Genomic DNA, 12,969 nt, shown 5'->3' on the forward strand with positions numbered 1-12,969 from the left:
AGCCTTCCTGAGGCTCGAGGGGCCCGGCGTGCTCTGGACCTCTCTCTGTCAACCTCCTCTCCCACTCTCTGCTTGTAGGCGCCTCCCAGCCGTGCCCCTTGCTGTCACAGACAAGACAAGTGTGCTACGGCCACAGGGCGTTGCATGGACATCGCTAGGCCCAGAATACATTTGTCTGGACACCCCCAGAGGCCCACATTCTTTTGGTATCCATCCCAGCATCCTCTAACAGAGATGCTTTCCTTGGCCACCAACAGAACCTCCATTTCCTTCCCCCACCCTGCATTACTGCTCCTGGGGTGCCTGTCTCCCTGACGCAGCACGTGTGTGCCGACTAGCAGTCTCACTCCGGAGAACGCGGGGCTGGCCACGCAGCGACTGCCGTCTGTCTGTTCACCGCTCTGCGCCCAGCATCAAAGACATCCCGCCCCCCGCCCTGCGAGCCTCCCAATCTGTCTCCACTGAACACAGAGCACAAATTCATTAGACACAGAGGAAGACTAGGTGCGGGCTGTCTGTGGGAATAAAGGCTTTCTCCTGTGATCGAGCGCTAAACGGACTCAGGAAGAAATCAACCCGCAGGGCCTCCTGAAACCTCACAGCTTTGGAAGTTTCTGTCTCTGCGTCCTCTTCCTCTCCTGCTGCATCCAGAAAATGTGTCTGACGGAACGACTCCTCGCGAGGGCCCCCCCTCCCCCCAAAAGATATGTCCACATCAAATCCCCACGACCTCTGACCGTGACCTTATTTGGAAAAAAGGCCTTTGCAGATGTAAGTAAATTAAGGATCTTGACATGAGATCATCCTGAATTATCCGGGTGGCCCTAAACCCAATGACAAGCGTCCTGACAAGGGAAAGGGGAGAAGACAGAATCAGGGAGGCTGCTACGTGAGGATGACGAAGAGACTGGGGTGACGCAGCCACAAGCCCAGGAGCAGCCGGAGACGCCAGGAGCCGGAAGAGGTGACGAAGGACCATCCCCTAGAGCTTCCAGCAGGGCTGCAGCCCAGCCCGCAGCTTGACTTCCGGGCCCCAGGACTGTGGGACTATACATCTCTGCTGTTGAAGCTGCCCAGTCTGTAGTGCCCTGTATGGGACCACAGGACACCAGTCCAGAGGGGAGGCTGTGGTCCAGTCCCGAGTCCATCTCTCACCCGCCGGGCGACCCAGTGGGTGACGTGGCCCAGACCCTGCTGCTCAGGCCCAGAACGGGCAGTAAAATCATCGCGGGTGGGCGCAGTGAGAACAAGGGCGACCACGTCTGAAGGGCGGGCGCATAGTGGACGCCTCGGTGCCCGAGCGCTGGTGGGGCAGTGTGAGGCCACAGCGAGGGGGCCCGAGTGACGGAAGTGTCCAAAGAAGCGGCACACCGACGTAATTCACAGACGGGGCACCTTCAGGGTTCTCTGGGAGTGAGATGGCCCTTCTCCGCCTGGGTCTCCCCTTAGCCGGTGGGCCCCGAACTGGGCCCCCAGGGAGATCACTGAAGGACAGCAAAGACTGCAGTTTGGTTCCAAATACTAAATGTAAACAAGACACTGAAAACCAGCTCATTTCCCGTTTCCTCTAGTTAAGCAGCACGACCACTGACGTCCCGTGAGATGAGCCGGTTGGAGGGAACAAGCATCCTTTGTGCTCTCCAGACTGTCTCCTGCCCACCTCTGTCTGAGCCCACAGGCTCCCGCCCTGCCCAGGCCCATCAGGGCTCCCATCTGGGGAGACAGAAGCAAGTATCGTGTCATCAGAATCCCACCAGCGCCTATGCCAGATGGGGACAGTCACCAGGCAGCAGGGAGGGCTTCCTGGGGGAGGAAGCACGGCCTGGCAAGAGGTGTGACTCTACCGTCTATAAGTCCATGAAGACCCCAGCCGGGGGCCGCACGCGGGGCCCATAGTGCCCGAGGACTCCGCCTCCCCAGCCTTGGGCAGCCCCACCCGGCGCCTGCCACCTGTAAGTTCCGACCTGGTTCTGCTGCCTGCTACCCCTGCAGAACCGGAACCCTCACGGCTCCCCGCCTCCCCGCCTCCCCACCACCTTCCTGGCGCTCTGCCTGTCCACTGCACACACGCCCCGTAGCCCTGCCTGTACCCGGGTGGGGCATTTCTCGCAGATTCTGGCCTCAGGGCCCACTTCCCCACAGAGCTGCTGATCACAGCATCTGAGAAGTGCCGGCCTCCCTCCCCAGGGGCAAGGGCTTCTGCCCCCATCCTGGCCCCAGGGCCAGTGCCCAGGAAAACCAACCGGGAGCCTGGAAGAGGGCCTGGCTCTAAGGAGGTTAGGCCCCTGTCTGTGAAGTCAGGTGAGCACCTGCTATGGGGTTGGGGGTGGGGGCACATGAGGCCCTAGCTGGGTGCACCTGCTCTCGATGGGCCCTGGGCTGGTGGCAGGGAGGGGAGGCCCTGCCGTGGGGAGGGCTCCCAGGGTGGGGCTGGGAAGTTAGGAGAGGTCAGACAGCTCAGGCTGAGGGCCTTCGGGCATCACTCCCCTGCTGTCTAGGCAAGAGAATGTAACCTCCCAGAACCTCAGTTTACTGGTCTGTAAAATGGGAAAACAGTAACCACCACCCACAGTCCTCTGGAGAAGGACTCACAGTGGGGGTGGGACGGTGGGTGCGCGAGTCTGCCTCGTGCTGTGTGGCCCTGGGTCTGTAACACGGGGCTTATCACAGCCTCTGCAAAGGGCCGGGGGTGCCAGCTGTGAGGCTGGGGGTGGGGGAGTGGCCTCAGGGCCACAGGCTCCCACCACCACCGTGGTCCAAGAGGCCAGCCCCAGAAGGTCATGCAGGAGCTGGGCATCAAGCAGGGCCCAGTCCAGGAGTGCCCGAGGTCTGCCCCAGGCTGGTCTGTGGGCACACGTCCCACTGTGACCACCTGGAGTCTCTGGTCATCACTATGGTGATCCAGAAGGAACGTTCCCTGCGACACTTGTGGGGAACAGCCAGGGAGCCGCAGCCAACCCCTCGTCACCAGGGACACTCTGCAGAGCCCTGAGGGGCTGCAGAAGTTCTGGGAACCTGCGGCTTCCCCAGACAGGGAGGACAGACAGCAGACACCCTGCCTGATGCCTGCTGTCTTCACTGAGCCATCCTGGCCTGGCAACTGACTGATGGCATGGCCTCAGCCAGCAGCGTGGACCTGGGCTCCGTCAGAGCCACTTCCCCCGTCACAGGCCACAGGCTGTGCTCAGAGGAGGAAGGCCACCCAGGCTGGTCCCCCTGGAGTCCAGAGGCAGGGAGAGCCAGCGGCGCCCAGGTCCATCTCATCCGCCCGGCCACACGCCCCCAGAGGTGGGTCTGTGACACAAGGGGCAGCTCCTCCTCCAGAGCTGGGGAGGGCCTGATGCAATGGTGCCATGTGAGGGAGGGTGGCAGCCCCAGCAGGTGGCCTCCTGTGTTGCTATGGCGACCCCTCCATGGATCCCACAGCTGCCCTGGCAGGTCCTACGCATCCACCAGTCCCTGGCACATCTGCCTCTTCCAGCTTTGTTCACTCATGAGGTTACAGTGTTGCCAGGGCTCAAGGGGGTGGGGGGTAGAGCAGAGCTGGGCAGGGCCCCAAAGCAGCTGCTGACACCCACCACCTACATCTAGTAAAGAAATTGAAATTATAGTTAAAAACCTTTCCGTAAAGAAAACTCCAGGCCCAGATGGCTTCACTAACTAATATTTAAGTCAGAAATAATACAAAACCTTCTGGAAAATTGAATAAGTGGGAATGTTCCCCAAGTCATTTGAGGATCTCAGCATTGCTCTGATAGCCAAATCTTAAAAGGACATGACAAAAAAAGGAAAAGTACTGCCCAACACCCCTCACAATCAGATGCAAAGTCCTTAACAAAATTTTAGCAAATTGAAGCCAACAATACATAAAAAGGATAATACCTAGCGACCAAGTAAGGTTCATCCCAGGAATGCAATGGCTTAACATCTGAATATCAATCAATGTCATTGATCACATTAACAGACTAAAAAATTAAAACCATACGACGATCCCAAAAGATGCAGAAAAAGTACTTGAGAAAAGTCCAGCAAACCGGGAATAGAACTTCCTGAACCTGAAAAAGGGCATCTATGAACATCCTACAGCCAACATCACACTTAATGGTAGATACTGAATGCTTTCCCTCTGAGAACAGGAACAGGGCAAAAATGTCCTGTGTCAACTCTTCTGTTCAACGTTGTACTTGGAGGTCCTCCCCAGGGCAAAAATGTAAGAAAAAGAAGTAAAAGCCATCTAATTAGAAAGGAGACATAAAACTGGTTTTATTCACAGATGACAACATCTGTGTAGAAAATCTGATGAAATCTTCATAAAAACTACCATATCTAATAAAGTGAGTTTAGCAAGGTTGCAGGAGATAAGAGCAATATACAAGAATCAAGTATCTCTATATAAGCGAGGAACAACCGGAAACTGAAATTATAAAGCAATACCATTTACAACAGCATCAAAAATATAAAATACTCAGGGATAAATCTGGCAAAAGATGTGCAAGGCCTCAACAACACAAACTATAAAACTTTGCTGAGAGAAATTAAAGACCTAAATAAATGGAGAAATATACTGTGTTCATGAATTTGAAGATTCAGTATTACTAAAGTGTTAATTTTTCCCTAGTTGATCTATAGATTAAACACAATTCCAAGCAAAGTCCTAGCAGGCTTGTTTTTTTTTTATTTTTTATTTTTTTTGGTAGAAATTGACAACCTGGTTCTAAAATTCATGTGAAATACAAAGGACCCAGAAGAGCCAAAACAACTTTGAAAAAACGGAACTAAGTTGTAGATTTATACTACCTGACTTTAAGGCTCATTTTAAAGCTACCATAATCAAGACAGTGTGATGTTGGTGTCAATATAGACAAACAGATCAATGGAACAGACTAGAAAATCCAGAAAGATATGGTCAACTGATTTTTGACAAAGGTGCAAAGGCAAATTCAGTGGAGAAAGGGTAGTCTTCAACAAATGATACTGGAATAATTGGCTATCCTTATGCAAAAACAAAATAAAACTTTGATCCATACCTCACACCATATACAAAATTAACTCATAATGGATCATAGACCTAAAAGTATAAAACTTTTAGAAGAAACAGAAGAAAAATCTTTGTGACTTTAGGTTATGAAAATAACCCTTAGATATGACTTCAAAATCACAATCCATGAAAGAAAAATGGATACATTGGACTTCCTCAAAATTAAGAAATTTTCCTCTTCGAAAGATACTCTTAGAATGAAAAGACAAGCCATAGACTGGGAGAAACGATCTGCAAATTATGTATCTGATAAAGGACTTGTATACAGTATAAATAAAGCACTCTCAAAACTCAATAAGGACACAACACAATGACAAGAAACAGCAAAAGATCTGAATAGACACTTCACCAAAGAGTATAGGCCGATGGTAGGTGAACACATGAAAAGGCGCTCAATGTCGTTAAGTCCTTAAGGAAATGCACATGAAAACTGCAATGAGACACTACTCACACCCCTGGAACAGCTAAAGGTAAGAAGCCTGACCATGCTGAGGGCCGGCAAGGCTGTGGAGGAACTGGAACCCTCATACACTGCAGTTTATCGTACGACAACGAAATTTCCGTAAACCTGTTTAAAACAACTTCAAAATACCAGACTGCGTTCTCACGGTGCTTACATGCCACTGCCTCGGATGCTGGACCTTCCTCCCAGAAAAACGTCACCTGCCCTGCTGCCCTCCAAAGCTCTCTGGGGTTCCCCACCCCTACCTCCTCTTGCCCCCTCTGCTCCTTCTGGCACCTGGGCCCCTCTATTCAGGTCTCAGTGAAGTCACTGCCAGGGCAGGTGCTCACTGAAGGAGCCGCCCTGCACCCAGCCGGCACTCTGCGTCTTAGGAGTCACGTTTATCTTCTCTGGGACCAGGGGCCTCGAAGGCCAGCGCTGGGTGGGATCACGAGGTGGGGCGGGTACGCTGCGGGGGGGGAGCCGGGCCAGGAGCTGTCCTGGGTGCCGGGCTCAGCGCCCCTGCACCTGCCTCCCCCACCCAAAACAGTGGCCGCTGCCCCGGCCAAGCCGTCCTCCCGGCCCAGAACACAGCAGCTCAACACCCAGCTGTGAGTTAGTTAGAAAGACTCCAGACGCTGGGGAGGCCCGTCTAGGAGGAGGGCAGCACCCCTCCCAGGACCCCCAGACCCAGCCCTGCCCTCTGACCCCAAGCCGGTACTCAGCCTGGCTTCTTTCTCACCCCGCGGGAGCCCCGTCACTCGTTAACGGTTGATCTGATGACAGCCATTAGGCCTAATCTGTTTTTCAAGCGTCTCATTAATTCCAAGTTCTCCTCTATTTTTAAACCGCTCAGTCATTCTCGTTTTTCCTTCCTGGGGCAGGACGTGGGTGGGAAACCCCGGGGCTCCGCGTGGCAGCCGGGACACCTGCCATGGGGACAACGGCTTGCGCCCACTGCCCGGCCCCAGAGAGGCTGTGGCGACACAGCCGTGATGTGTCCACCCAGACACCGGGCGGGGGTGGGGCAGGAGCTGGTGCCCAGGGTCACACAGCCACCAGGAAGGGGTTAGGGTTAGATCCAGCCCCACCCTGTCCCCGCATCCCGGAGGTGGTCCCCTGCGGAGCCCCCAGCGGCCCCCAGCAACGGGGCAGTCCTGAGTCTCGGCTCACTGAGCAGTCAGTGAGTCCAGGCAGTGCTCTGTCCCTGTCACTCCCATGCCTTGGTTCACACCCCCTTTCCCTTGGGGGTGCCAGCTCAGGACGCGCGCCCCAGGACACCCCACACAGTCCTGACGGCCAGCACCAGAGGTTGTGGGTGTTGATCATACACTGGAAAAGGATGCACATCCTTCCAGGCCATGGAGGCTGGTGGACAGCAGTGGCCCTGGGACAGGGCAGGGGCTGACCGGCCCCTGACTCCATCTGCTGGAGGGAAAGTGGATTCAGTGAAGTGCGGACAGAGCAGGTCAGAAGTGCAGCCCTGGGCCTCTGGGAACGCTTCCCAGTGACAGAGACTCACTCATCACATGCTGCTCGAGGAAGCTCAACCGTGCCAGTGCATCCGGCCTCCCGCCGGCTGGGCAGCAAGGCCGGGCTGAGGCCCACAGGCACTCGTGGTGCAGCCTGGAGGGACCCAGGAGGATCCCAGCAGCCCCCTCCGTACAGGGAAGCAGGCAGTGGCCTTGGGGGCCCAGAGCCCTGCTCCAAGGAACAGAGGATGTGGCCTCCTCTCTGTAGCCCCAGCTGCTCGGGGCTGGACCCAGGGTATCCCCAGGTCCCTGGGGTCCCCGCCCCGGCAAAGCGCAGCGGAGCCTGCGTGGAAGCGCCGGAGGGCTGCGGCTAGCAGGAAGGCGGGGCGTCCACCGGAGTCGGAGCCAGGTGGGCAAAGAGCAAAGTCGGCGAAGCACAGAGCTGTCGGCCCAGGACTAACTAAGGAACGCTGCAACGTCTGCGACCACCCTGTCCAGCTGCCATCCCACCCGTGGGGAGTGAGAAAGTGGAGGTGAGGCCAGGAAGCAGTGAGACCGGTGATGGGGCAGCGAGGCGGCTCAGGACTGGGAGCGGCGAAGGCTGAGGCAAGTCCCAGCCCCGAACAGCAGCGGTGAGTAAGGGCCAGGGTGGGGGAGACGCGGAGGAGACACAAGGAACAGAGGCACGCGCTAGCAAGAGGCCCCTTGGCCCTCCTCAAGTGGCCGCCAGCCCACGGGCGCCCTTCCTCCCCTGGACCCCCTCCCGCTGCATTCGCGCCACAGGAACACACGCTCCAGTGCCACGCCCCCAGGCAGGCGAGGAAGCACCGCGTGTCGGAAAGGGCCCTCGAGGGGATGTCCCCAAGGTCCACCCTTTGCCATTACCACCACGCTCAGCAAGGAAGGAGCGCGTGGTCGGGGCACAGGTCACCAGTTTAAGGGCAGAAGCTCAGAGGCCTGTGCCCTTCCAGGTTCCTTTCATTCTAACCAAAACGACAGCCAGGGAGGCCCACCGAGTGGGGAGGCAAAGGCTCCGCCAGCCGTGGAGCTGAGTAACACAGAGCAGGCCCAGCCCGCCGCTGGCACAAGCGGTGACGGTTCCTGAGCCCTGAGCCAGGGCCCGGGGTGGGCCGGCCCATGCGTCACGATGGCCCTCGGCCCCGGCCCCCTGGCCCCCTCCAGTGGCCGGAGACAGCCTCAGGAGGCAAGCCGGCCCGGGCCTCTCACTACGCACCAGGGCAGAGCAAAGGAGGAGACCCTGGGACCCCAGGAGGCAGTGAGGGGAATGTCCCCCGGCACCGCAGACCCACTGGAGGGAAAGAGAGGCAGAGGACCCAAGTCTCTAGAATACTCATGAATTTGATTACACAGAACATAACTGAAGACACGTCAACAAATGAGACCAAAGGGCAAATAACAACTTGGGGAAAGCGACCTGCAACAAAGACACCAGGCAGAAGGAACATTTCCAAGGCAGCAAGAAAGACACGAAAACCCAACTGGAAAACAAGCAAGAGACAGGCAGGGTCAATTTGCAGAAGAATCAGGAGGAAATGCCCAGGGACACCATCACCAGAGAAACACAAAGCAGAGCAGGGAACTCCACCTTGCTTCCCAGGTGAGTCAGTGCCCACAGTGCTGCCGGGGAGGGGGGGGTGTGGGGTGTGGGGTGTGGGGGTGTGGGTGTGGGGGGTGGAGGGTGTGGTGTGGGGGGGTTGTGGGGGTGTGGTGTGTGGGGGTGTGGGGGTGGGGGTGTGGGGGGGTGTGCGGTGAGGGGGTGTGGGGTGTTGGGGTATGGGTGTGGGTGTGGGGTGTGGGTGTGGGGGGGTGTGGGGGTGGGGGGTGTGGTGTGGATGTGGGGTGTGGGGGTGTGTGGGTGTGGGGGGTGTAGTGTGGGTGTGGGTGTGGGGTGTGGGGGTGTGGGGGGGTGAGGGGGGTGTGGGGGTGTGGGATGTGGGGGTGTGGGGGTGTGGGATGTGGGGGTGTGGGGGTGTGGGATGTGGGGGTGTGGGGGTGTGGGATGTGGGGGTGTGGGGGTGTGTGGGGGTGAGGGGGTGTGGGGTGTGGGGTGGGGGTGTGGGGGGTGTGGGGTGTGGGGGGTGTGGGGGGGTGTGGTGGGGGTATGGGGGGTGTGGCAGGTGTGGGGTGTGGGGTGTGGGAGTGTGGGGGCTGTGGTGGGGGTGTGGGGGGTGTGGCAGGTGTGGGGTGTGGGGTGTGGGAGTGTGGGGGCTGTGGTGGGGGTGTGGGGGGTGTGGCAGGTGTGGGGTGTGGGGTGTGGTGGGGTGTAGGTGTGGGTGTGGGGTGTGGTGGGGTGTGGGTGTGTGGTGTGGGGGTGTGGGGTGGCTGTGTGGGTGTGGGCGGTGTGTGGGGGGTGGGTGTGTGGGTGTGGGCGGGGTGTGGGGGTGTGGGGGTGTGGTGGGGGTGTGGGGCTGTGGCAGGTGTGGGGTGTGGGGTGTGGGTGTGGGGGTGGGGGGTGGGTGTGTGGGTGTGGGCGGTGTGTGGGGGTGGGGGGGGCGGTTTACTGCTGAGGAAGGGAGCGTGATGGCAAGGGTCATGCCTTTGTCGGGGCGACTCTACTCCTAAGGGTGGATTCCCAGAGACAGACACAAAACCGTAAGGAGAGGGGCCACAAGGCTAATTGACAAAATACGGAAACGGGAAAACGTACAGCAAGTTAGCGTTAAGTCCTACGAATACTGTGTTTTAATGAATTTTGCAGATAAATGATCATTAAATAATATTCAGCGAAAAAATAACAAAACTGCTCATCAGATTTGGAATGGTTTTTATTTCCTTCTTTTACTCTTCTTTATGTTTTCATAAGTTTCTACAATGAGTGGGGACAATTGTAATTAGAAAACAGCAAGAGTCAGTGTTATTTTTTCAAGAAGGTTGGAAACTCACTTTAGTAAAAGCCCCAAGAGGGGGCGAGTTTCCGTTCTCTAGACAAGTGAGCTCTCCTGCCAGCCTCGAGAGTGCACAGTTCTGATTGATGAGGTGAGTCTAGGCAAAAAACAGGAAGCTTTTAAAAATGCTAAGTTTTCCCCAAAAAAGGTTAATCTTCAAGCACTGAAAAGGTAAGAAAGAAAAGATCTGAAGGACACTGGGTTCTGAAACATTTTGCCCACGACTGTGCTGGGGCGATGTCCCCTACCCCGGGCAACAGCACGGCTGGAACCGGCCTGCGTGCAGCGGCTGAAGACAGGGCCTGGGGGAACGTGCAGGGCTCTTCCCGCCCGGGCCCTTGCTCCAGGACCCACCTCCGGCCTGCGCCGTACCCCCGGCAGCCCCGTCCTTCCACCCGGAGGCTGTGCGCTGCTTGTGTGGGAGGTGACACTCCAGGCGTCCTCGGGGAATGTGGCCCCAAAAGCAGACTCGTGGTCGCGGCTTGGTGCGTCTCCTTCATGGCACCCGACTCAAAGGTGGCACAGAGGTCTGAGGCTGCACCCGTCTGACTCACGCACGGGGCCACACATGCGGTGACTCCTACTCCCGCGCATGGCAGGGGCCACAGGGGGACCTGCTGGACAGGCAGCCTCATGGTCAGCTCAGGATGTTGGCTCGTCACGGCCGAGTGATGACCAAGCACGTCACCAGACAGACGGGCTCTCGCTCAGGCAGGTCAAGGGTGATGCCAGCCCCTCTAGGCTCTTCGAGCCACGGCGGGTGCCAGCCTCTCCGGGGTCCGTCTCTCCGTCTGCCAGGGGCGGGGGGTCACTTGCACCGACACAAGACTGGCTGTGTTCATGGGAGGCTGCGCACAGATGATACTAACAACGCCAACAGACGCCCGGGATCTCGCCTTCCGAGTTCTGGTGAACTTGCTGCCTGTGTGAGGCTGGTCTTCTGTGTCTGTCTGTTTCAACAGGCTGCTTTTGCCCCTCCATTCGTGTTAGATCGCGCTCTGCAAGGTTGGGCCGCCTCCCCCGCACCCTGCTCAGCCACCCAGGAACCCACGTGCGAGGTGAAGGAATGACGCTCCCCATGTCTGCGCTGCCCGCGGAGGGCACGGGCGCCACCTGCTGACCCGATTCTCAGCTGCTCCTGGCGCAGTGCTGGGCCCCGGGCGCCGCTGTCCACGGTCCTGGCCCAAAGGCCTGGCTGCCCTGATTCCCCTGGCCACCCTCAGACCCTCTGCACCTTCTGGAAATGCTTCCCTGGGAGATGGGAGCGTCCCCCGAGGCCTCCATGGAGGCTGTTTCCTTTTCTCAGCTCAGCTTCTGCATTTGTGCTAAGCCAGAGGAGGCCTGGGAAGCTGCCGGCCTGACGTGAACAAGCAGTGTCCACGGCGGGACACGTCAGGATAGCAGGAGGGGGTTCCAGACAGAGTAAGTGTCCACTGACTGTCACCTGGACACAGCAAGAAAAGGGGGGCAGGTCAAAAGCTGAAAAGTCCATGTATCTGGTCAAAGAATTTGTGATGGCTTCATATCAGCCTCGTAGGAAAATGATCCACTTACCAATCAACTCTGGGCCACTGAGTTGGAGGCCCTGAGGGAGGAAGCCGCTCCTTAGGTTGTGGACAATAATTCACGCCACTGGACATTATGATGTTGGGCTTGAACCTAAAAAATGGCCTCATCACAAAGAGCTGCTCATTGGGACTTCCCTGGTGGCCCAGTGGTTAAGAATCCACCTTCAAATGCAGGGGACGCAGGTTCGATCCCTGGTCAGGGAGCTAAGATCCCACACACCATGGGGCAACTAAGCCCGCGTGCTGCAACTACTGAGCCTGCACGCTCTGGACCCACGTGCCACAACTAGAGAGAAGCCCACTCGCCGCAACGAAAGATCCCGCGTGCTGCAAGGAAGATGCCGCGTCCCACAACTAAGACCCGATGCAGCCAAACAAATAAATAAATAAATAATTTAAAAAAATAGCTGCTCATCGCAGCGCCGTCTGTAAGAGCAAGACTGGAAACAGCCACGAGGCAGGTGGCAGGGCCTGGCTGCACGGTGGTCCAGCCACACAGTGTGGTCCCACATGGCTGAAACTGACGGTGGAGACATCTCTAGAAACTATCATGGACAGGCCACAGGCCTTCAGGCTAGCAGGTCAGGAAAGCAAGGCAGAGAAGGATGAGGTCCTCTGCCAAAGAATGGGAGCGGAAAACGTGCCCATGTGTGTGTCCGTGTGTGTATGCCCGTGTGTGTGTGTGTGTACATCCTTGCTTCTACTTTTTAAATTGAAGGATAAATTATAAAAAATTGGAAAACTGTAACTTTAGCAGCAGAGGAGAATAAGGTAGAAAGACAGATTTCTCTAGATATATCTTATTTTGTAGATTTGGCCGGGTACCATGCAAATTTTTCACATAATCATAAAATTAAATTACATGCAAGTGGAAATCTCTATACAGCTCATGCTAAATGGAACAAATTAACCTGCTGTGGGTAAAACTTGGGCATGACCTCAGAAACAGAATGATTTCAAGTGAGTTGAAAGCAGTCACTCAGCTGTATATTCTAGTGGGATATGCCTGAAGATCAAGAGAACTGTTAAAAAAATCTTAGATGATGACAAGTATTTGTGAGGATGTGGAGAAACAGGAGCCTCGCACGTGACCAGGGAACGAAAACTGCCAGTGACAGCTCCTCAGAACGTAGAGGCACCGTGTGAAGCACTAATTCTCTCCTAGAGACACCCAAAGAACTGAAAACTCACAGCCACACAAAAACCTGTACACAGATGTTCACAGCAGCATTACTCAATGATAACCGAAAAGTGGAAACGACACACCCGCCCATCGACAGATGAACCAAATGTGGTCCATCCGTACAGTGGAATATTACTCAGCCACAGAAAGGAAGTCCTGACACCTGCATGAAGGTGGGTGAACCTTGAAAACACGATGCTCAGCAAAAGAAGCCGGACACACAAGGTCACATAACGAGTGATTCTACTTCTATGAAACGTCCAGAACAGGCAAGTTCACGGAGCCAGAAAGTAGATTCGCGGCTGCGAGGGGCTGGGGAGTACCTACAGAACCCACATAGAAAAGGCTGCAGCGGAGCCT

General features: G+C 56.3%; 1 protein-coding gene across 2 annotated transcripts in view; it reads right to left on the reverse strand.

Annotated features, from left to right (window-relative positions):
• Positions 1–12,969, reverse strand: part of ZFYVE28 (zinc finger FYVE-type containing 28) — a 63,332-nt gene that overhangs the window by 16,979 nt on the left and 33,384 nt on the right. The gene's annotated exons all lie outside the window — the stretch shown is intronic.

This window comes from Phocoena sinus, chromosome 5, assembly GCF_008692025.1.
Source record: "Phocoena sinus isolate mPhoSin1 chromosome 5, mPhoSin1.pri, whole genome shotgun sequence".
In the NCBI taxonomy this organism is placed as follows: Eukaryota; Metazoa; Chordata; class Mammalia; order Artiodactyla; family Phocoenidae; genus Phocoena; species Phocoena sinus.